We start from the raw sequence: 21,955 nt of genomic DNA, 5'->3' as shown, positions 1-21,955 counted from the left end.
CAGGCATGCATGCAGACAGAATATTGTATACATGATAAATGAATCTTTTTTAAAAAAAAATGTTTTCTGACCTTCACATATTTACTGTCACATGTGCATATTTACTTATTAGCAAAATGTGATTTCAAAAAGTATATTCTATAAATTAATTAGTTAAATAGGGCAGCAGTTAGAAATGGTGAACTGAAAGATGCATTTTTAACTTCTGTAATCTCTGCTACTATTGTTCCATTTCCTCTTGACACATATGCACAAATTCTTTAGTAATCAAATGGTTATGTACATCTCTTTTTGTGTAGTGCAACATGAACTACACACACAAATACCTTGACATTAGTGTCATCTTTGCATGTACTTTGCCCCACTTAAACATTGGCAGGAATTATTCTGAACGGCTTTTAACTTGGTCTGTTGCCAAACACCGAGCACTACAGTGTTGCAAAATGGTAGAGTGTATTTCTGCGCACACTAAGCTTCCTTCAGCACATATTTGATAAAAAAAATTATAGGCAAAGTAATGGGTACAAGGAACACACAAGCATTACAACAGTATCAACGATTAATATATATTAACTTTGATTTTGATAAATAAGCCATTATGCTTAAGATCATTAAAATAGTAAAAATACTTCATGAAATAAGTATTTTAAGCATCTATTTTGTGTATTTCATTACCCAGGTGAACTGAAGAATCTTCTTATTGGGTCCCTTACTAATAGAGTTTTTATTTCACAAACACACACTCACACACACACAAACAGGTTTTCAAAATGTAACTTTAATGTGAAAAGGGCAGCATAGAAATCCACTTCTTGAAGTTTCCACCTTCAAATGGTGATTACACATAAGGCATATGATGAAATAATTGCGAACATCTGTCACAATTATTTCATGATATGCCTTTTGGGTAAAAAACCCCAGAAACTGTTTGGATGATACACTGATTTTTCACAGAAAATACTGTGTTTTGGTTAGTCATTTACAGCTAACCTCTGTATTCCCATTTTGCATAAACACAAATGCACACAAAAGTACATTTGCCTCTTTAAAACTGATCTGGTAAGTCAGTTGTTAGGCTCCAGTGAGTTCAGCATTTTGAGCATGTTTTATTGGAAGTGCATGTGGTTTCTGGGGTTTTTAAACAAATACATGAAATGGTTGAAAGATTTATATTGCCCATGCTTAGCTAAATATGTCATCTCCAGAAAAGATGTGATTTATTTTGGCACTGTTCTAAAACTCAAATATTTTACACATTTGTTGGGTTGGAGCTTGCACATTTGAACTAGTAGCATACGTTCCAAACTAGCATCTCAAGTTACCAAACGTTTTGTAATCCTTTTACTGAAATAGCCCTTACTGAAAAGCTTTTCTCTTTCACTGTGTTCTTTAGCATGAGTTTAAATTTATAAAGGTTGAGGTTGTTTTTAATGTAAGTCTTCATAAATAGAGTTTGACAATGATAAATGTGTATTTTTAAGAATCATTAAATGATTTTTACTAATGAGAATCCATTGCAAAAGCCATAACACACTTGCTCTTGATCCTGTTGTTTTCTAATATGTTTTCAGAATATGCTGGTGCTTTCGAAGCCACCAGTTTCATTATCCAGTTATTAACAAGGAATATTTTAATGCACCAACTCAAGTATGTAAAACTTGTATTTACTTTTTATTCACATAAAATCTCATATATCAAATCCTACATGTTTCAATACAGTTCCTACATGTTGATCTTAATCAAATTTATAAGTGTACAATCCTGAAGACATTGTACTAGATGTACATTATGAAATATATTGCAGTGAAGATCAAGTTGCTATCAAACTATTTATTATTTCCTTAATAAAGATAAAAATTGACATGAGAAAACATATTAGGAACCCTACAAGTCTCTCAAAAGTATTTGGATCTAAGCGGGGCAATGGTAGCGCCCGCCTTTAATCCCAGCACTAGAAAGGCAGAGACAGGTGGATCTCTGTGAGTTCAATGCCAGCCTGGTCTACAAGGCTAGTTCCAGGACAGGCTCCAAAGCTACAGACAAACCCTGTTGTGAAAAACCAAAAAAAAAAAAACCTATAAAAAAACTAAACAAAAGTATTTGGATCTGAACTAATATTCATCCCCACTCAGAGTCTCTCTACAGCTGGTGCATTGACTGGGCCACCATGGTACCCAAGATCCCACAGCAAGCCTCTTTCACCAGGCGGTGATGCCCAATAACTCTTCCGTGGGCCAACAGTTATGCTCTTGAATTGCTTTTATCAAGTGTCTTGTTTGATTCTTCGGCAAAATCTGGTCAGTGTATATGAATTTTAATGCATTTTTTCTTAAAAACTTATTTTTTTCTAGATGACCCCAGCTAAGACTTCTAGCAATAGTGGACACATAGCCTGAAGTCACTAGGAAAATAATAATGGGTTTTGAGAGACAGCTCAGTAGGTAAAGTGTTCATGTGTAAACATGAGGACTTGAGTTCAGAAGTTTGTCCCAGAGTGCATCTGGAGTGATGTGGACACAGGAAAATAGATACTTTGTTGCTCACAGTCTAATCAAAACAGTGAGCTATAGGTTTAATGAAAGACCTTGACTCAAAACTAGTTTTTTTGTTTTGTTTTGGTTTGGTTTGGTTTTTGGTTTTTCGAGACAGGGTTTCTCTGCAGCTTTTTTAGAGCCTGTCCTGGACCTAGCTCTTGTAGACCAGGCTGGCCTCGAACTCACAGAGATCCGCCTGCCTCTGCCTCCCGAGTGCTGGGATTAAAGGCGTGCGCCACCACCACCCGGCTCAAAACTAGTTTTTAAAGGTAGAGAAATGAATGATTCAGACAGTTTAATGTTAGCCTCTGGCCTTCCCACATGCCTCCGAGGGTGAGTACACATGCAAGTGCACACACACACACAAACAAGACATGGGGGTAGGAGGGGGAAGAACATACCAAAAAAAAAAAAAAAACCCAAACAAGTTCCAGTGAGGGTGTCCATTGCTGACGGATGATGGGAATGTAAAGTAGTCCAGCCATTGTGGATGTCGGTATGGGGATTTCTCCAAATGTGTCTTCCATATGACCCAGCTATGCTACTTCTGGTCATTTACCCAAGGACTCCAAGTCAACATTTCGCAGACACTTGCACGTCAGTGTTTATTGCAGCACTATTCATAATGACTGAGCTATGAAACCAACACTGGATAAGGAATAGATAAGAGAAGTGGGGCCTATATACCAGTGGAATCTGTAGTCCATAAAGAAGAATGGAGCTAAGCCGTTCGAAAGGACCTGGCTGCAACTGGTGATGGCAATGACGTGGGTGCAGAGAATATTCTCAACATGCAATGCATGCCTGCACAAAAGCATGAAGCAGTACATTAATTAACTCAAAAGATTTTCTGGGCATAATGACTCAGTCCTGGAAATCTCAGCATTCAAGAAGCTGAGGCAGGAGAATTCAAGTTCAAAGACAGCTCACTCTACATTCTCATACCCTGTCTCAGGAAAAGTTGGTAATAAGAACAACAACAACAACAACAACAATAATAATGCAGAAACCTGGAAACAGTGCTTCTGCTGTGCTGCAGTGTTGACTCGTGATAAAACAGCAATAAAGAGATTGTGTAATTGACATCGTGTCATAAACTTAGGCCACACACATCCCAGGGTTGGGGTGGACAGTAGGAGTCTGGAATAAAGATCCTATAAGATAGTATTGTCTAAACTGTGATATTATTACCTTTAAAAACTAAGGTTGTCTCACCAAGGCCTTGTTGCTACATTACTTCTCGTGTGTATACAATGGCAATATTCTATCCATTATTTCTACCTGGACCTTTCTTTTTCTTTTATCTAATGGGTATAGCAAAATGTCATTAGGAGTCATTTTATTGCTATGTTCCTCTAGAAGAATGACAGTATTTGGTTTTCTCCCATGCCCATGGCCCATCCGGTCTCAGGTTCTTAACCACCTGAGCAGTGTCATGCATGGGGACCAATTATTTTTAAGATGATGTGCCTTGAAAATCAAGAAGAGAAATGTTTCGCGTTGGTCTCATACTTACTGCCCCCAGGGCACTTTGCTTAGATCCACTCCCACTTGTTGTCATTTTTTGTCAAATGCTCTCCTCTCAGCTTCCTTGTGTCCACAGTGTTTCCTTTGCTGCCTGCTGTCCATGGAGACACAAACCACTAAGAACAGTTTTAGGACGCAGAGGCGTACTTCGCCCTCCCTGTACATCAAGTCGTGGAAACGTCTCCAGATTTTCTCATTCTCTGTTTAAAAATGTCTTTTATTTCCCTAATTTTGCCTTCTGCTACAAAGCCATCTGTGGAAACCGTATTTTCAGATTGTATACTTTTCCAATCTATAGGCCTATTGGTTTTCCCCCTTTGCCTGTTTTTATTTTTAAATTTAATAATTGTAGTGATTTTAAAATCCAAGTGGGGGCCGGAATAAAGGCTCAGTAGGTAGGGGAGTGTGTCACCAAACATATGTGTGTGTATACAAATATACAAATGTCATTAATAAATATAAATCCAAATGTACAAACTCAAATATCTGAATTACCTATAAGTCTATTTTCTATTGCCTGTTTTTTCTCTTGGCATACCTATTAATTTTTGATTCAGTGTCAGACATCCTGAATCTCTAGATGACTTGGCCTTCCTCTACAGAGGGCTCACCCTTTCCTGAGCAAACTGAGCAGAAACCAGGCAAGCACGGCACTAGTTTGGGATTGGGTTGCAGTCTGAATAAAGTTCTCTTACTTTTGGTTTTCCTCTTTGTTGTTGTACGCTGGGGCTTTGTGTTATGAAAGCCATATCTTTATCTTGGTTGAGACTCCTTTAGCTAATCCCATTTTAGCTTCATAAATCTCCCACTTAGGAGTTCTGATAAATATAGCTTTATTTGGATTTCTGTAAAGAGTGTAGGCAACCATCTTAAGGTCTAGAACATTCCACAGGTCCTACTGGCTTTACTGTGCTTTGTAGCGGGTATCAGCCAAGCTACTCAGAACTGCCACTGAGCTCCGGGGACAGTGGCCACAGGTCATCGGTTTGTCAGGCAGTTGTTTACTCCTCCCCAGAATCTTAGTCCCTGTAGTTGTCTCTGCCTCAGCTCCTCTCTGATACTCCAAAGCAAATACTCTTTAGTTTAACCAGCTTTTCAAGTTGTTCTTGGCAGGGAGTATGAATCTACTACAGACTATTCTGATTGGAGGCAGAAATCCAATGAGCCTATAATTTGTGTTACTATAATTTTCATTTCTGGAGGTTACAGTCTGTTAATTCCTAAGTCCACTTGGTAATTTTTATAGTTTATCTTATTTTTATCCTCCTATGTTTTAAAGCATATATTCAATACTTGTTTTCCCATCATTTGAATATTCAAACACCCAGCTCTGGTTTTGTTATGACTCCTAGCTACAGTTACTTCTCCTGTGGGCTGCAATGTGTGGTGACTCTTTAATGTGAGCTTGAATTTGTACAATTCTCTGTGTTTTGTGTCAAGAGCTGTGTTAACTGCAGGTTCCTGCCCGGATACCTGGAGATATGTATAAGGCTTAGATCATTTCTTAAGCTTGATTTGAAACTCATTGGATCATTTAGATAATACTATTTTTTTTGAAAAGCCACATGGAGGGTAATTTATGATTATAAAATTTGTAGGGCAAATATTCTTTTGTTTCCATTTCTAGCTTGGATTCTAGATTTCTCTCTTGGGCAGGTCCCAGACTCTGTCTCTTGGGCCCTGATACCAAAGTCAACTTTACCCTATTAACAACTACTCTGTGAGCTTCACTTACCACTCAGGATTCTTGTTTCTTCTTAGAGTGATGGATTTATTTTTTTTTATTTTTTTTTCATGATTTATTTTTTTTATATTTAAAATTTTCGATCTCCTTCCCTCCTCCTCCCCTCTCCCTCCCCTCCTCCTCCCCCTTCCCTCCCCTCCTTCTCCCCCTTCCCTTCCCTCCCCTCCACCCATACCTCCCCTCCCTCCCTCTCAAGGCCAAGGAGCCATCAGGGTTCCCCACTCTATGCTAAGACCAAGGTCCTCCCAACTCCCCCCAGGTCCAGGAAGGTGATCGACCAAGCTGAGAAGGCTCCCACAGAGCCCGTCCATGCAGAAGAATCAGAGCCCAGCGCCATTGTCCTTTGCTTCTCAGTCAGCCCCCGCTGTTGGCCACATTCAGAGAGACGGGTTTGGTCGCATGATCCATCAGTCCCATTCCAACTGGAGTTGGTGATCTCCCATTAGTTCTGTCCCACCGTCTCCATGAGTGAACGCACCCCTCACGGTCCTGACTTTCTCCCTCATGTTCTCGCTCCTTCTGCTCCTCATCAGGACCTTGGGAGCTCAGTCCAGTGCTCCAATGTGGGGCTCAGTCACCTTCCCCATCTGTCGCCAGCTGGAGGTTCCCTCACGGTCCTGACTTTCTTTCTCATGTTCTCTCTCCTTCTGCTCCTCATCAGGACCTTGGGAGCTCAGTCCGGTGCTCCAATGTGGGGCTCTGTCATTTTCTTCATCTATCGTCAGGTGGAGGTTCTATGGTGATATGCAAGAAATTCATCAGTATGGCTAAAGGAACTGGCCTTTTCAGGCTCCCTCTCCTCAGCTGCCCAAGGAACTAACTGGGGGTGTCTCCCTGGAAACCTGGGAACCCCTCTAGGGTCAAGTCTCTTGACAACCCTCAGGTAGCTCCTTAAGTTAAGATATAGTGTGAAGGGGAGAACGGGGGGAGCTCGGAGGAATGGGGTGCTTGGGATATAGGAAGGGTGGATATGGGAGTAGAGTGATGGATTTAAATGTTTTTTAAGATTACGTTATCTGTTTATGGATCTGAACAGAACAAGCTGTATGCATGTGTGGTTGGTACATATTGTTATCATGCATTAAGAAAATGTGTAATATCATAAGGATTAAAAAATCTAATGTGGACTTGCCATTCAAATTTTCTGCTGAGGTCATATTCCCAGTTTATTTGTATAACTAATATTTTGAAGTTAAAATGAAATAGTATAGAATAGCACTAGTATAGCATTTTTTCTTTAGAATACTTGCCCTCATCAAATAAATTTAATAGAAAATTCTAAGTACACTTCATAATAGGTATGTTTACCCAATTCTCCAATATGTCAAACAAGGACTCCAAAGACCATTGTCAGCTCAGTATGAACATACAAATACTAAACTGTGACTATGGATGTTCTGAAACTTATACTGAAGAGATATGAGCAGTAGTTGCTCAGAACAGATAGTATGCTAAAACTAGACAGAAAGGATGGCAATACTCAAGTCCACTTTGATGAACAATGAGTTAATTGGAGTTATAAAATGAGGGATTGGTGACTCTACCAGCTACATCACCAAAAAGCCCATCTAAATATGGAGACTCAAAAAGGATGGATGGCTTTTGTTCTTTACAAGCCTTAAGAGAAAGTGTGCCATAGAAGAGCCTCTCCTCTTAGCCAGAGTTTACTAAGTGCATAACCTGAGAGATCTCATGAATCTTGTGATGTTCTTAGAAGTTATCTGTGTTCCTACATTGTTCTATGAAGGAACAGTTCAATATAGAAGGAACATTTACAATGCAAAGGGAAATTTGTTATTCTAATTTCTTTGCCTTCTTTAGCAGATGTCCTCACTTTGAATTATTCTCTGTATATTAAGTGTAAATAATAAAAAAAAAGATTACGTTATCGGTGGATTTGAAAAGATGGTTTTCGTTTTCTGTCCAATATTTTTTGTTTAATGTAGGAAGGACTAAGTAATTTATAAAGGAGAGCAATAGTCTGGCTCAAGTGTGTGTGTGAGAGAGAGACAGAGACAGAGATAGAGACAGAGAGGGAGGAGAGTTGTGCAGCTAATGCCCTGACTTTAGTATCATTGGTATACATGAGCAAAATGAGCAATCATTATTGACCTTCCAAGAACAATAACTGTAGCTCTGGCTCCACCAATAACTGCAAACAGTTTTTCATTAATAAAAGAGAGAGTGATTGAATAGTCCAAATTAGCCCTGGCAAGAAAAATAACAGCTGCCTAAAATGAAATGTTTGTGTTATGAGCCATGTGCCACTTTGGTTTATCTGTAGCCAAAAGCTTCGAAATCCTTATTCAATTAGCCATGTTGCTGGGGAGGGATGGTTGCCCTGAACAAGAGCAGCCTGGTGATGGGCTAGAAGTATCCGTGACATGCAAGTTCAGACCTTGCAGCTCTGTTTCTGTTTGAACTTTCTTCTCTGGTGTAGCTAGGGATCCGGCGTGGAATTTAAACACTTGTGTGGTAACTCCGTGCCTTCAGCCATTGTGTTGTTAAGCTCCAGCTAACGAACTTTAACACCGGCTCTAGTCAGGCAAGACTTAGAAACCAGCAGCCATCAGCAGTTCTGGTTTTACAGCTAAAACTATACGGGTTATCTGTCTTTATGGCATCTAGATGTTCTTGCCTGCCCAGTCCAGCCACCCCATAAAAAGTCTTCAAAATACGTATGAAAATAGATTTACCAAGATATATCTTAAAAAAAAAATACCTAAGGAAGTGAGTTTTATTCCCAAACTTAGGCTATTCTAGTAGAAGCTTCAAAGTGTATGCCTGTTTTAAAAGTTAGAGACTCGGATAAAATGCAGAAACCAAAATTACATAATATTTGAAAGATGAGACCCAAAAGGGGTGCAGGCATGTCTCGTGTGGCACTTTCCTTCCCCGCCAATGTTTTCAGTTGCTTAGGGAGCCTCTTGACCATGTCACAAAGAATGTCGCAGATCCATGTGGATTCCGCACACACAGGAGTGCTAAGAACAAACTCTGTGCTGGAATCTCTGGGGCTTTATTTTACTTACGAACCTGTTTGGAATCTAAAATCTGAATGACTGAAAAAGGAAAGACAGTTTCTTCTGTAATTCTTAACGGAGTTCTAAAGACAGGGCTGAGAAATTCAAATATGTCTGGAGAGTTTCAATAATAGTCGGTGCTTCTGCTTTGAAGAACTGTGCTTTAGCTAAGTGTGTACTAATTACTAATCATTGCTTAGGGCCATATTACATCATAGTTATGTCACTTTGCAAACAATAAGATGGTTTTGCATCTTAAACGTGGTCATCTCATAAAGAATAGTCATGAAGGATGGGAATATATAATCTAGTTTGCCAACAGAGCTGTCGGGGAAAACCTTAAGGTCAGAAGTTGCCTTTCATTTAAAGCTCCAAGAATAATCATTTTATTCCTGCTCTTATAGAAACTGCACACACATATATTATAGGCTGAAAGTTTAACTATCACAAATATTATTGTCTAAATTTTAAGAAAATTATCTGGGTCTGTTACATAGTGATTTCTTGCATGTCAGATGTCCAGGCCATCTATAGAATGGTTCTGCTATGTTTATTTTTGTAGGGATGGCAAGAAAATTAATCAAAGTTAGAGCCTGTGTTCCAGGCACATACTTCCAGTGAGTCCCTGTCCTGTGTGTTTATTAGTTAATTCATTTACCATTTTTTTTTACCTGTACTCAATTAAATCCACCTTCATTTGTTTAAATCTGATTCATTCTTCAAGAACACTTATTTACCACCTCCTAAAAGAAGCATTCCCTAATTCCCCACCCCACAACCAAGTCACTCTACTCTGTGAGCCTGGTGGCACTGTCGGCAGCTCTCTATTAAGGTGGTTATTAAGTTTTCTCTCTCTTCAGTATTCATGTGCGATCTCCCGTTAGAAGGCAAGCTTCTGGGAGTCAGAGCTTCACCCTTGTTCATTTCTTAGTCAGGTAAATACTTGATGGAAAGTCGTTCTTCTTCGACAGCAAAGCCTAAATTTTCAAATTGTGTTAGTTTTTGAAACATGTACATGCTGTGTCTCTAAAAAAAACACATTAAAAGATTAAAATTAAATACCTTTGTCTACATTTATGTTAAAATAGATTCATCACATCACCTTGTCTAGCACTGGGGCAGGTCAGACACAGCTCCTGCCCGAAGCCTGTCATTTTTTGTGACTTCTTCAATTTCAAGGAAAAGATTACTGAAAGATTTTGTTTCTGCTAATGCTGCTATTGTTTGGGGCTTTTGTTTTGTTGGTTTGTTTTAAGTCAGGATTTCTTGTGTAGTCGTTAAACTGTGGTCCCAACAATCAGAGCTTGAAAATCTCCTCTGATGAAGTGAAGTCGTAGTTTCCTTTTGCTGACTCAAAAAGTTCTTACAAAGTTTCCACACTACTGAGCAGTCCCGTTACATCGTCACTACAGAAGAACAGTAGTTAAATCGCTTTCCAGAACCAAGTACATCCAAATTTAGGCAATAGCTGGTGAATAAAATCCAACTAAGAGTCAGTGTAGTATCCTTTGCTGCTTTCCTGTGTTGCATCTGCTTTCAATTCCAAAGTCACTCAGTTCCCTACAACAAAACTACCTAATGTTTTTTGAGAATGTGGATTGGGTTTGTATAATTTCTTAGGCTCCTAGTTATGTATTATTCTTTTCAGCCCTGAGCTTCATTTGCTGATGTTTAAGAGGAAACACAAATTGCGCATGAATATTGCTCCACAAGCTATGACTCCAAAGATGTATATTTAGTTATTAATTTCATGCCTCTACTTAGTCTCCACCAGTTGCCACCATAGAAATGTTGAAGATCTGCAGACGTAGGGTGTGTGCCTGTTCTGCAGAAGCAGGTTCATTGTGTCAAAGGCTTTCTGAAATACTGAAGCATAGATTATTACTTTGTATGGCTTTGACATCACCACACTGAAAGCCTTAAGTTGTTTTAAAAGTATTTTCTTCTCATAAATATGTCCTAACCGTATCTAACTAAATATACTTCTCAGTATAGCGTGTGCTCTGAAGTTGTTTTTACTGTGTACATTGCAAAGTTAGCCACCTTGATTATGACTGACTGCCTGCCGAGTGATTCATTTCAGGGGTGTTCTGTTTGTAATTTTCTAGGAAATGTTGCTTCTTTACTCATCGAGGAAGAGAAACCAGAAATGCCGGCATTGTTTACCATGTGAAAAATTAAAAAGTTCTTAACAAAGAGTGTCCACATGCTGGTACATGGCCAAGTGAATCATATTTGTCTTAAAGTAGTAAAAAGGTTAGGACACTAACTGTATTCATTCTCAATTTGGAGTTCATCAGACAAGAGAGAGCTATTGATAAAGCTTTTGTGTTAAACATTGAACATTCTCTTAGCTAATAATTTTTCTTTTAGAATTCTTTCTTTGATTACAGATTCTCCTATCTCTTGGGAAACACATATGTAAAACATATAGTCTTCTTTTAATATTTTCACATTTGGATAAAATAAGAACATACAAAAATTGGATTATGTCCAATCAGCAGACATTTTCAAAGCAAGGAAAAGGGCATCCATTCCTACTGTCTACTTTGTCAGCCACACTGCCTTCCTGTTTCCGCCTAAGAGCTGAAACCTGTGTCGTGGTTAATGTTCTGACAGATTTTATCATAAGCCTTGCTGTTGTAAATTTTCTTCGAACCAAAATTTGCCATGTTGACTGCTCACAAATGACTTTTACTGTTTGTGATCCAGAAAAGGAAATAAATCCAAAACACTATTTTAAATGATAGGAGTGGACAGTTTAACTCCAGTCCCGTGTTACACATCCTGTTTAGGAGAAATTCTCTTTCCCTCTGCTGAAGGTCTTTAAGCTATTACTGGAAACATATGTAAAACTTTTTTGTGGCTAGGGCACTGGAAAAGATACCAAAGAAAACATTGTGTGATTTACATGTTCTCAGTAAATTTTGCAATCAAAATATTTCATTTTTTAAAATTCAGATGTAACACCTCAAAATGTGATTGACTTTAAAGCTCTGAAGCAAACCCTCTGTACAGGTAGCTTCTCAGAGAACATGCTAGTGAGACTTCATGATGCTTTTGAGCTGTCATAACTATCAGAGCATTTTTAAAACATGATCCCGACCATTGCTATTCCTGGGAGACTACAGACCAACATTTTTCCCTCTCTAGGACATCTTCAGTGACCACAAGCATTAATATTTACGTATAAATGCATTTGTACACAGGCTCAACCACAGCATATTAGAGACGACAAAAGGAGTTTGTCACTCAGTTCTTTACCCTGGAATAAATCAAATCAACAAATATTTATTGAATGTCTACCGTGTGCACATAACCCTGGGCTGGGCAGCTTTTAAAAGCCACCCAACTTTTTAAATTGACAAATCAAAGCATTATCTTTGTCAAGCAGAAGCCTTTTTCATGGCCTTTATGCGACAGTGTGTATGAAGACGACAAAGAAGAGAAGGTTAATTCACAGTGTGAAAACAGGAGAAAGAATACTCTAAAATACCAGCGATGGACTGCATCATGTATTATGTATGTATGTATATATGTATGCATGTGTTTGTATGTGCAAGACTATATCATGTATGCACACATCTGTGCATATGCACATCTATCCACACAGAAAACAATGAGTGTATGTGAGAGAAATGTCTTGTGCTATGGTGACATAAGAATAGATACTAACATTTGAATGTATTAATATATATTAATAATAATATATAATAATAATACTTTAATCCAAAGCTTCGCTTTAAAAAATAGACTTTACAGTTTGATTACTGTTAAGCCCTATGATTCCAACTATCAAACCAAAATTATTATTATATTATAGAACGGATATTCAACCTAGAGTCTGCTGTTCTGCAGACTAGTTCCCCTAAAATTTATTTTGGGACAATTCCATCAACAATAGATTTCTAATCATAGACTTGACTTGTACGTTGTTACCATGGAAAATTACCGAAGAAGCCTTAATAAGATTGCATCAATAGTAAGAAAAGCTGCCGCAAAGTTGACATTAAAGATTGTTGTTTAGGTGAGAAACTAAATAAAAAGCACCAGTAAGAAGCAAATGTCAAGGCCTTCCCTTGCCTGTCCCAAACTCTGCATTTTATTTTGTTAATTCTCATAAAGAAAATAGTGTCTATGATCTATGTCATGTAATTGGATATATTGTCTTAGAGATATTAAGTGAAGACTGACAGTAATTTCCACATTTGTCAAATGGTATTAATTCTAGACATTTTAAATAGAAGGTGTATATATGGGTTGGCTGTAGACAATATTACCATAGAGGTTTTGACGGGGGATATCTTGTGTCAACTCAAAAAATATTTATAGAAGGGACTTACTTGCAAGGAGACAGTTTTTGCCTTCTGCTAGTGGCCTTACACTAAGTACTAATGACAATCAAAACAGACTCTAAATAAACTTAATAATTACTAATTCCTCCATAATTAAATGGGGAAATGTTGCTGCAGTTCTTACGTTTTTACATCTGCTTTATGGACTTTTTAATGTTGAGATTACCTTGAAGTACATTTCTTCTCTCGTAATTGTTCTCTTCAAGTAGCCAAATAGCCTTCTTAAACACAGTAAGCACTTTTGTAGGTGACAGCTTCGCACTGTTTGGGTATCTTTCATTTATATTCCTGATATATTGTAAGTAATGTCTTTGGATGTATTTTAAATAAAGTTTCACATTGTGAAATCTAATGCCTATATTCATGAAAAAATATGTCTTTAGAGTGCTTTCTAATTTTCACTTCATTGTCTCCCCCCACCTTTGCCCCAAGTTCTTTAATACTGGGACCCTCTTACCTAGGACCTAGCCTGGATTCACCTGCCCCCTTGTGGTGTTTTTAATCCAAAAAGTTAATTAATTTTTGAAACTTGATGCGATGAGCTGAGAGCCTGCATTCTTATTGTTCGGCACTCAGAGTCAGCAAAGTTCTCTTCGGTTAGTCGGTGGCTAACGTAACAAGACGAAGGTGGTCATTGAAGCTTTCTTTAATCCAGATCCCAAGAAGGTATTGGGCACCCTAAGGAATAAGTGCCATGGAATAACCTGAAGTAGATTAGTTGTCCCTAGAATCTTTGTTAATGATATGAAGATTGAAAACTAAAGAGGTATTTCAGGAGCTTTTAAAAAATGCAAGTTTATTCTATGTTGATATCTTCCTTTTTTTTTTTCCATGAGTGAAGAAGACATCATTCTATTTTATTTAAATTTCTTAAGTCTCCTGTCAAAGATGAACTTAAAGCTTTAAAAAATAAGTTAAATACTACATAATACACAGTCACATATGTTTGATGCAATATGTTATTTGACGTTTTTCAGCTGCTGAAAGACTAACTTTGACCCCTTCAATTGAAGTTGTCAAATTTTATAGATGGAAAAAGATGTGTGTGTTTGATGAGTGAATTTACCTTGTTACAAATACAGAGTCATTTTTTTCTAAATGAAAGACTTAAGAATTATGCCTCTGGTTTACATAAAATAATGTAATGAGAAGAAAAGGGAAAGAAAGGCACTATTTACATACACAGACAATTTGTGAGAAGATAATAGATTAAAAAGTTATTGTTAGCAGCAAAGCCCCCAAATAAAATTCTAAAGATTTCTATTTCTGTTAACAGTGGAATATTTCTAACAGAAAAGAATTTTTTTTCTACACTATTCCATGTCCCCCTCAGGCCTCTACTCACACTTGACTGGATGGCACTAGAGAGGGACACTAGGTTCCTGTCATCTCACCTGAGATCTGGAAGAAAGAGTAGGAAGGCTTCTACACAGCCTCATGTGGCCCCCCTTCCAGTATCCTCCACGGCTTTTCAGTTTCTCTTAAATTTATAACAGTTGACCTACTAACCGGTTCCCAGAAACAGGTTCAGAATTTGGCAGGCTTACCCAACCTCTTTGTCCTTCCAAAGTACATAAACGCTAAACTGTGCTCACGGTGAGAGAGAAGCTTTCCAACAAAGGCTAAAACCCAAGTGCCTTTCTGCTCCCCAGCAGCTTGTGGTCATCCTTCCCTAAGGAATAGTTTGTCAGTGAGCCCTTGGCACCATTTCTTCAGCCGGATTAAGCACAGGTGACTGAGAGTCTGCCTTATCTTCACAAGGCATTAGTCACTCTATAAAAGTTGAATTTATTATGAAATGCCTTGTTTGTGTTAGCATATATCGTCTCTGGGAAGGTGGAGACAAAGGCATGTCCTTTAAGGCTCCACATGGGGAAAACACATCCTCTGGAATTTAACCTTAATTTGAACCAAGATCTGTGAAAGAAAAGCACTTGGGTGTATTGTTCCTGTGCTCCACCCTTCTCTCCCCTTATCTAAATGCAGCTACTTTTGCTTTGTGGCTTGTTTTTTTTTTTTTTAAACTCTTCCAATTCCAAACCTCACCGTGTCTCTGAGTTTAAAATTTATCCTGAAAAGAAGTTAAGATAATTATGAAAATTATCTTTTAAAAGTGAGTCATTTTATGTGATATTGATTCTGATATTCTTGAAGTTGTACAAATGCTTGAACACTTTATTCATCGTTGCTGCTCATTTTGTTAGTTTAAGGCACACTCTGAAGGCTGTTTGAGAAGTGGGGTATACAGCTCAATGGCAGAGTTTTCCCTAGCATTCACAAGTCCTCGGTTTGATCCTCAGCACAGTAAAAGAGGAAAGGAGGAAAAGAATTTAAGAATGTCTTTCTTTGCCCAAAATTTATTTTTCTGAAAATCTTTTCCAAGACACTGGCAAATATTGTAATATATGTGTAATTCATACTTTGCTAGAAGGAGAGAAAAATTACATGTTAAAATTATATTAGAAGGCACAGAGTCTTTTCAATAGTGAAAAGCAGAGTGAGATACAATTTGGATAGCCAGCTATTGAATCCTCTCTGTTTGCCAAGTCTTTACACCCCTTCCCATGCCTCTGGCATCGCAGATACCACGACCATTCTCCAAATCAAAAGCTGCACCTCTGCTGTTCCCCCATAGTTGTTTTCAAACGGTAAGGAAACTATTGCGGTTTCAACAAATACTGCTTAGGTTAATGATTAGTTTCTTTAACATTACTAACATCTACCACTAAGCCTCAAAGCATCCAAATAATTTTCCTTTCTTGACTTTTGTTACACTAAAGAAAAATCACAAACCAAATTCTAATGTAAGTTTAGACAGTCATTTATTCTAAAAAAAAAAAAAATTACTTTTTTTTTTTTTGGTCTTTCGAGACAGGGTTTCTCTGCAGCTTTTTTAGAGCCTGTCCTGGAACTAGCTCTTGTAAACCAGGCTGGCCTCGAACTCACAGAGATCCGCCTGCCTCTGCCTCCCGAGTGCTGGGATTAAAGGCGTGCGCCACCACCGCCCGGCCAAAAATATGTTCATTCTTTTTTTTTTTTTTTTTAAAATTACTTTAAGTATGTTTGTGGTATGTCCCTGTCAAAATAGCTATCTTCAACATTATTAATAAGAAATTTTCTTAGTAAAAAAAATTGAACAAAACATCTATAAAATCCTTTGACCAGATACATTATTATCTTATTGTCTCATCATGTATTTCATTTAAATATTAAGCCTGAAATTAGTTTGATAGTCATTTTTTTTTAATTTGGAATGGAGGGAAAGTTAAAAATACAAAATGTGTGTCTAATATATTTAGAAAATATGTAATGACCAAGCAATACCAAATCAGAGTTATCATTGTTCCTCACCCAAGACCACCACCAGCACAGCTCCAACCAATTTCTTTTTAAAATCAGTCTAAGAATATCTAACACTGACAGCTCATAGAAGCGTACAAGGGCAGGGTCAAGAACGGCAGCAAATAGCATCCATGTGCACAGCTAACAACCACCAGAAACCACCCTTTTCTAAAACACTTGGAGCCCACTGGGGAGCTCTGCTTCCAAGTTCTCCTGTAAAGTCCAGGAGGAGCTCATTCTGCGTGCCCATCCTGTCAGCTTCGGTTCATGGTTCCACACTTCAAATCTGTAGCAGAAAGAACACACATCATATAGCGTTCACAGCAGTCGCCAGGGGTTGAAGGGCGGGGGAGGGGGTGCAAGAATCATTTCAAAATGATTCTCGAAATCTTTTTTTTTAACTCTTTATTTTTTTATAAAAAATTTCCATCTCCTCCTCTCCTCCTCCCCCTTCCCTCCCCTCCCTTCCACCCATACCCCCACTCCCTCCCTCTCCAAGCCAAAGAGCCATCAGGGTTCCCTTCATTATGTTAAGTCCAAGGTCCTCCCAGCTCCCCCTAAGTCCAGGAAGGTGAGCAACCAAACTGACAAGGCTCACAGTGAGCCCGTCCATGCTGTAGAGTTCATGCTCATTGCCGTTGTCCTTGGTTTCTCAGTCCTCCTCCACCGTCAGCCACATTCAGAGAGTCCAGTTTGGTCCCCTGTTCCATCAGTCCCATTCCAACTGGACTTGGTGGTCTCCCGTTAGATCTGTCTGACCGTCTCAATGGGTAAACGCACTCCTCACGGTCCTGACTTCCATGCTCATGATCTCCCTCCTTTTGCTCTTCATCAGGACCATGGGAGCTCAGTCCGGTGCTCCTATGTGGGGCTCTGTCATTTTCTCCATCCAATGCCAGGTGAAGATTCTATGGTGATATGCAAGATATCTTCCAATGGATGTGGCTATCCTTTGATGGAAAAAAAAAAAACAGTCATATGTTGTTCGCTGCCATTGCTTTCTGCATTCTCTCTTACGAAAGCCACAGGACCGAGTGACAAACTCATCCCACCAAATATGTATTGGTTAGATGTTTGTCACTCAAACATGTAGACAGACATTTTGCACCACCAAGTTTCCTCATGCACTCTCTCCTTTGCTTGTTCATGCTGGTCTTTCAGGCCTTATCACCACCATCAATCCCACAGCGGACTTCAAAAGTTCAAAGAGACTTCTTCCATATCACAGCTTTGTGTCCATAGTATTGATGTGACTCCATTAAGTAAAGGGCAGTGGATAACAGAATCAACTAACCAGGACTCATAGGTGCTCACAGAGACTGGAGTGACAATCCTGGAGTCTGTGTGAATCTGCCCTAGGTCCTCTCCATATATGTTATAGTTGTGTAGCCTGGTGTTCTTGTGGAACTCCTAACAACTGGAGTAGGAGCAGCCTCTGACTCTTTTGCTTGCTTTTGAGACCTTTTCCTCCTTCTGCATTGGCTCGTCCAGCCTTGATATGAGGGCATGTGCCTAGTCTTATTGTATCTTGTTACGCCGTGTTTGGTTGATATCCCCGGAAGCCTGCAGAAGAAGAGTGGGTTTGGGGAAGAGGGGAGGAGGGGGCTGGGATGCCACAGGATGCCACCGTCGAAGGCACAGCCTGTGCTGTGTGAAGATGAGGACGTTGATGAGGTCGCATGTAGACGGAAGTTGTTGTCTGCAACAATATTCACAGCACTGCTTTCTTTTTTACTTTATTTTGTTTTTATTTATTTTTAAAACAATCTTATTTTACATACCAATCCCAGTTCCCTCTCCCTCCCAGGCTCCCATTCCCTCTACCTTCTTCTACCCATCCCACCCCTCATTCACTCATCAGAGAGAGTGAGGCCTCCCATGGGGAGTCAACAAAGTCTGTCTCATCATATGAGGCAGGTCCAAGGCCTTTCCCGCTGTATCGAGACTGAGCAAGCTATCCCTCCATAGGTAATGGGCTCCAAAGAGTCAGTTCTTGCACCAGGGATAAATATTGGTTCCACCGCTAGTGGCTCCACAAACTGTCCAAGCCACACAACTGTCACCCACATTCAGAGAATAACCAGCCTATAGTTCATAACCCCAGAGAAGACAGGAGATAAGGAGAACCCTAAGAAGATGTATATGGATCCCCCAGGAAGGGGAAGTAGACAAGACCTCTTTAGTAAATTGACTGTGTTGGGGGAGGGGGAGGGTGGTAGGGAAGTGGGGACATGAGAAGGGGAACAGGGAGGAGAATAGGAGGGATCAGGAAGGTCAAGTTGGGTGAAGGACAGAGAGGGAGAGCAAGCAAAGAGATACCTTGAAAGACTGAGCCAGTATGGGATTAGCAAGAAATCAGGCACTAAGGAAACTCCCAGGAAGCCACAAGGATGACCTCAGATAAGAATCTAAGCAATAGTAGAGAGGGTACCTTAATTCCCTTCTCCTGTAATCAAATGATGACTACCGTAATTGTCATAAAACCTTCGTCCAGTAACTGATGAAGCAGATGCAAGATTCACAGTGTAGCACTGGGGTAAACTCCTGGAATCCAGTCATAGAGAGGGAGGAATAATATTATGAGCAAAGGGCTAAGACCATGATGGAGAAACCCACAGAAACAGCTGATCTAAGCAAGTGGGAGCTCACTGACCCCAGACTGACAGCTGAGGAACCTGCATAAGTACAGCACAAACATTTGAAATGACATGGACTGCAGAAATTAAATGAAGTCTTCATATTGTACTTCAATATATGAAGGAAGACATGAATTAAACGAAACTAAAAGAATCAAACACCATGATGCCTTTATCTCCCAAAAGGAAAGGTTCTGAAGGGGAAAATCCTTAGAATGGGGTTCAAATTAAACTAAGAGAAAAGAATCCACCAGTTCTAACCAATGGTTCCTAATTTAAACCTGCAAAGAATTCACAAGTCCGATGATAGAGCATCGAGGGGAAACGGGCTCAGTTATAGTGTTGGTTGTTTTTCCAGGCAGGCAAGGAGCAGTTTGCTTTCAGTGATTCAATCTTTTAATTCCCTATGGAACAAAACTTGCTTTAGCTTTTCCTCGTTTTCTAAAGAAAAATGTCAAAAATGCTTCTGAATCTGCTCCACACTAAAGGAACAAATTGGAAAATGTTTAGCCCATATGTATCTTACAACATACTCATCATAGGCTTAGAAAAATGCAATTCTCACCATTTCTAACCAACCAAAACCCACTGTCTACATTCCTCCAGGCAGAGGATTTACAATCCATGCTTGAGTCAAAACTCCACCAAAAACACTGCCTGCATTTGGTGCTGACCCCAACCAAGAGGGGCATCAGAATTGCAAACACTGTAAGAATTACTGCCAGGACCAAAAACCTGATTTGACTCCCTCAGCAAGCTGGCTCTGGTTCTGACTGGTTCTTCTGGCAGGCTAAAATGCCCACCATATCCCAACTACACTGCAGTGCCTCCAGGGCTGCAGCCATCATTGCTGGATTGATGATAAAGGTTCCAAAGTTCATTCCTCCACCCATACCGCCTTGGTTATTTCCCAAGCCAGCTCCACCCCTTCTAATGTTACCAAACCGATTTCCCAAAGCCTCCTGGATTACCACCCAATCTTCCACTTCTTTCTGTCTATTGCTATTGTGCTTAGCTTCAGCATTGGATATCTGCACGTTGATTCCTTTAATGATCAAATCCTCTCCACAAAGAGTCTGGGCAACCCTATCATTTGTAAACACAGCCAAAGCAAAAGCCCTGGACAGCTTGGAAATAACACCAGACATCTACAACTTCCCGGTGCTGACAGAAGAACTGTTGAAGCTTTTGGACCATGCGTCTTTTGAACAATGCCCAACAAACAACTTTCTGCCTCTCAAGGGCTCATCTGGGCTTTGCTTAGAATCCAGTTTACAGTCACGCCATCGGCTATCTATCAAATAAATATCCTTGTGACATTACTTTTACATTTTATAAACGGAACAAAGTCAAACTCTTCCAGTTTGAAGATCTCACTAGACCTGCACTTAGGCCTGTCTCCAAAGCATTGACACAGTCTGTAAGATCCTGTTTGGTTGTTATCCATGGAGATCTGACACTATTAAATTGGATGTTTCTGGACTGTTCATTCTACTTTCATGGCTGAAGAAACACCTTTCTCCTCCATTTCCCCTGTGTTATCTTCTGGATAGTTTACCATATAGACCAGATTTCCCCAGCCAACATCAGGGGATGCAGACTTTCTTCCACCCCTCAGGCACTGAGACACAGAATTCCTGGAGTGCAGGCCATATGCCCTGGGAACTGGGCTGCAACTGTGGACGGCAATACTGGTCCTTGCTCTTTGATGATTTTCAATGGACTCGTCATTTTCATCCTCTGTGCCTGGGTATGTTTAGACATCTCTGCTTAGTTCTCTGCTGCTAGAAAGCATAATGAGGAAACTGAGGCAGCAAGGAATCAGAGATTGGTCAAACTACTGCTTTGTGCCCTCCCCAATAAACTCTTCATATGCCTGTCATTGGAGATATCTCTGCTACTTGTCAGTACTTGATTATATACCGTTGTTGCTATTTAAATTCATAATATAGAGCAGGCTTCTTCATGGAAATTATATAGTCACATGGAACAATAAGTTAACAGTTTGAGTACTTTTACCTCTTAGACTCTTAATCTGGTTTCCCAGTTTGCATGGCCTTGGGTATGTATCTATTACAGACTTTCTTAAAAAGAGAATGCCTTTATACTTTTTATTGCCCCGCTGCTCAACAATCTTTCTAAGAATAATATCGGATGACCGTCTTTACAGCATATGTGGATGCTTATCTCCATTACATCATCCAGTAATGCTTTGATAATAAATGGCATTAAAAGTATTGTGTGATAATACAGCTCTCAGAATAAGCCAGCAATGATGGGACACATCTATAACCACAGCTCTAGTGGCGAAAGCAGGAGGAGTATTAGTTCAAGGGCAGCCTGGACTACTTAGTGAGTAAAGGGCTAGGGAATTATCTCCGCAGTAGAGTGCTTGGATAGCCTATATGAGGTCCTGGGTTAGAAAGGTAAGGGCAAAAAAGACAAATGTCAAACAAAGCTGCAGGAAAGAGGAGGAAGTATGAACTTTGTAGGGGTGAGAAGCAAACAGTTTGACAGTTGCTGAGATAGAGAAATAAATGGGACAGGAAGAACCAAAGGTGATTCCTAATGCTACACGCATCACCTTAGTAAATGCTGCAGTGTTTGCAAAATGGTAGTTATGGAACAGGCAAATAAAAGCTAGGACCTGGAGTATAGGGAGTATAGGGTGTAAAGTTCCGTGAGAGAGCAATCTCTGCATGCACAGAGTCCCGAGTCCCAGCATAGCACCACAGAAAAAGAAATGAAAGTGCATATGAGTGTGCACAGAAAAAGAAATGAAAGTGCATATGAG

At 39.5% G+C, this 21,955-nt stretch overlaps 1 pseudogene; it reads right to left on the bottom strand.

Moving 5' to 3' along the window:
- Window positions 1-19,753: 19,753 nt before the first annotated feature.
- On the bottom strand, window positions 19,754-20,847 carry LOC119819922 (annotated as a pseudogene).
- Between the last annotated feature and the right edge of the window lie 1,108 nt (window positions 20,848-21,955).

The sequence above is a fragment of the Arvicola amphibius genome, chromosome 7 (genome assembly GCF_903992535.2).
Source record: "Arvicola amphibius chromosome 7, mArvAmp1.2, whole genome shotgun sequence".
NCBI classification, from domain to species: Eukaryota; Metazoa; Chordata; class Mammalia; order Rodentia; family Cricetidae; genus Arvicola; species Arvicola amphibius.
The sequence above is the reverse complement of the archived record's forward strand: the minus strand, read 5'-3'. Positions and strand labels throughout refer to the sequence as shown.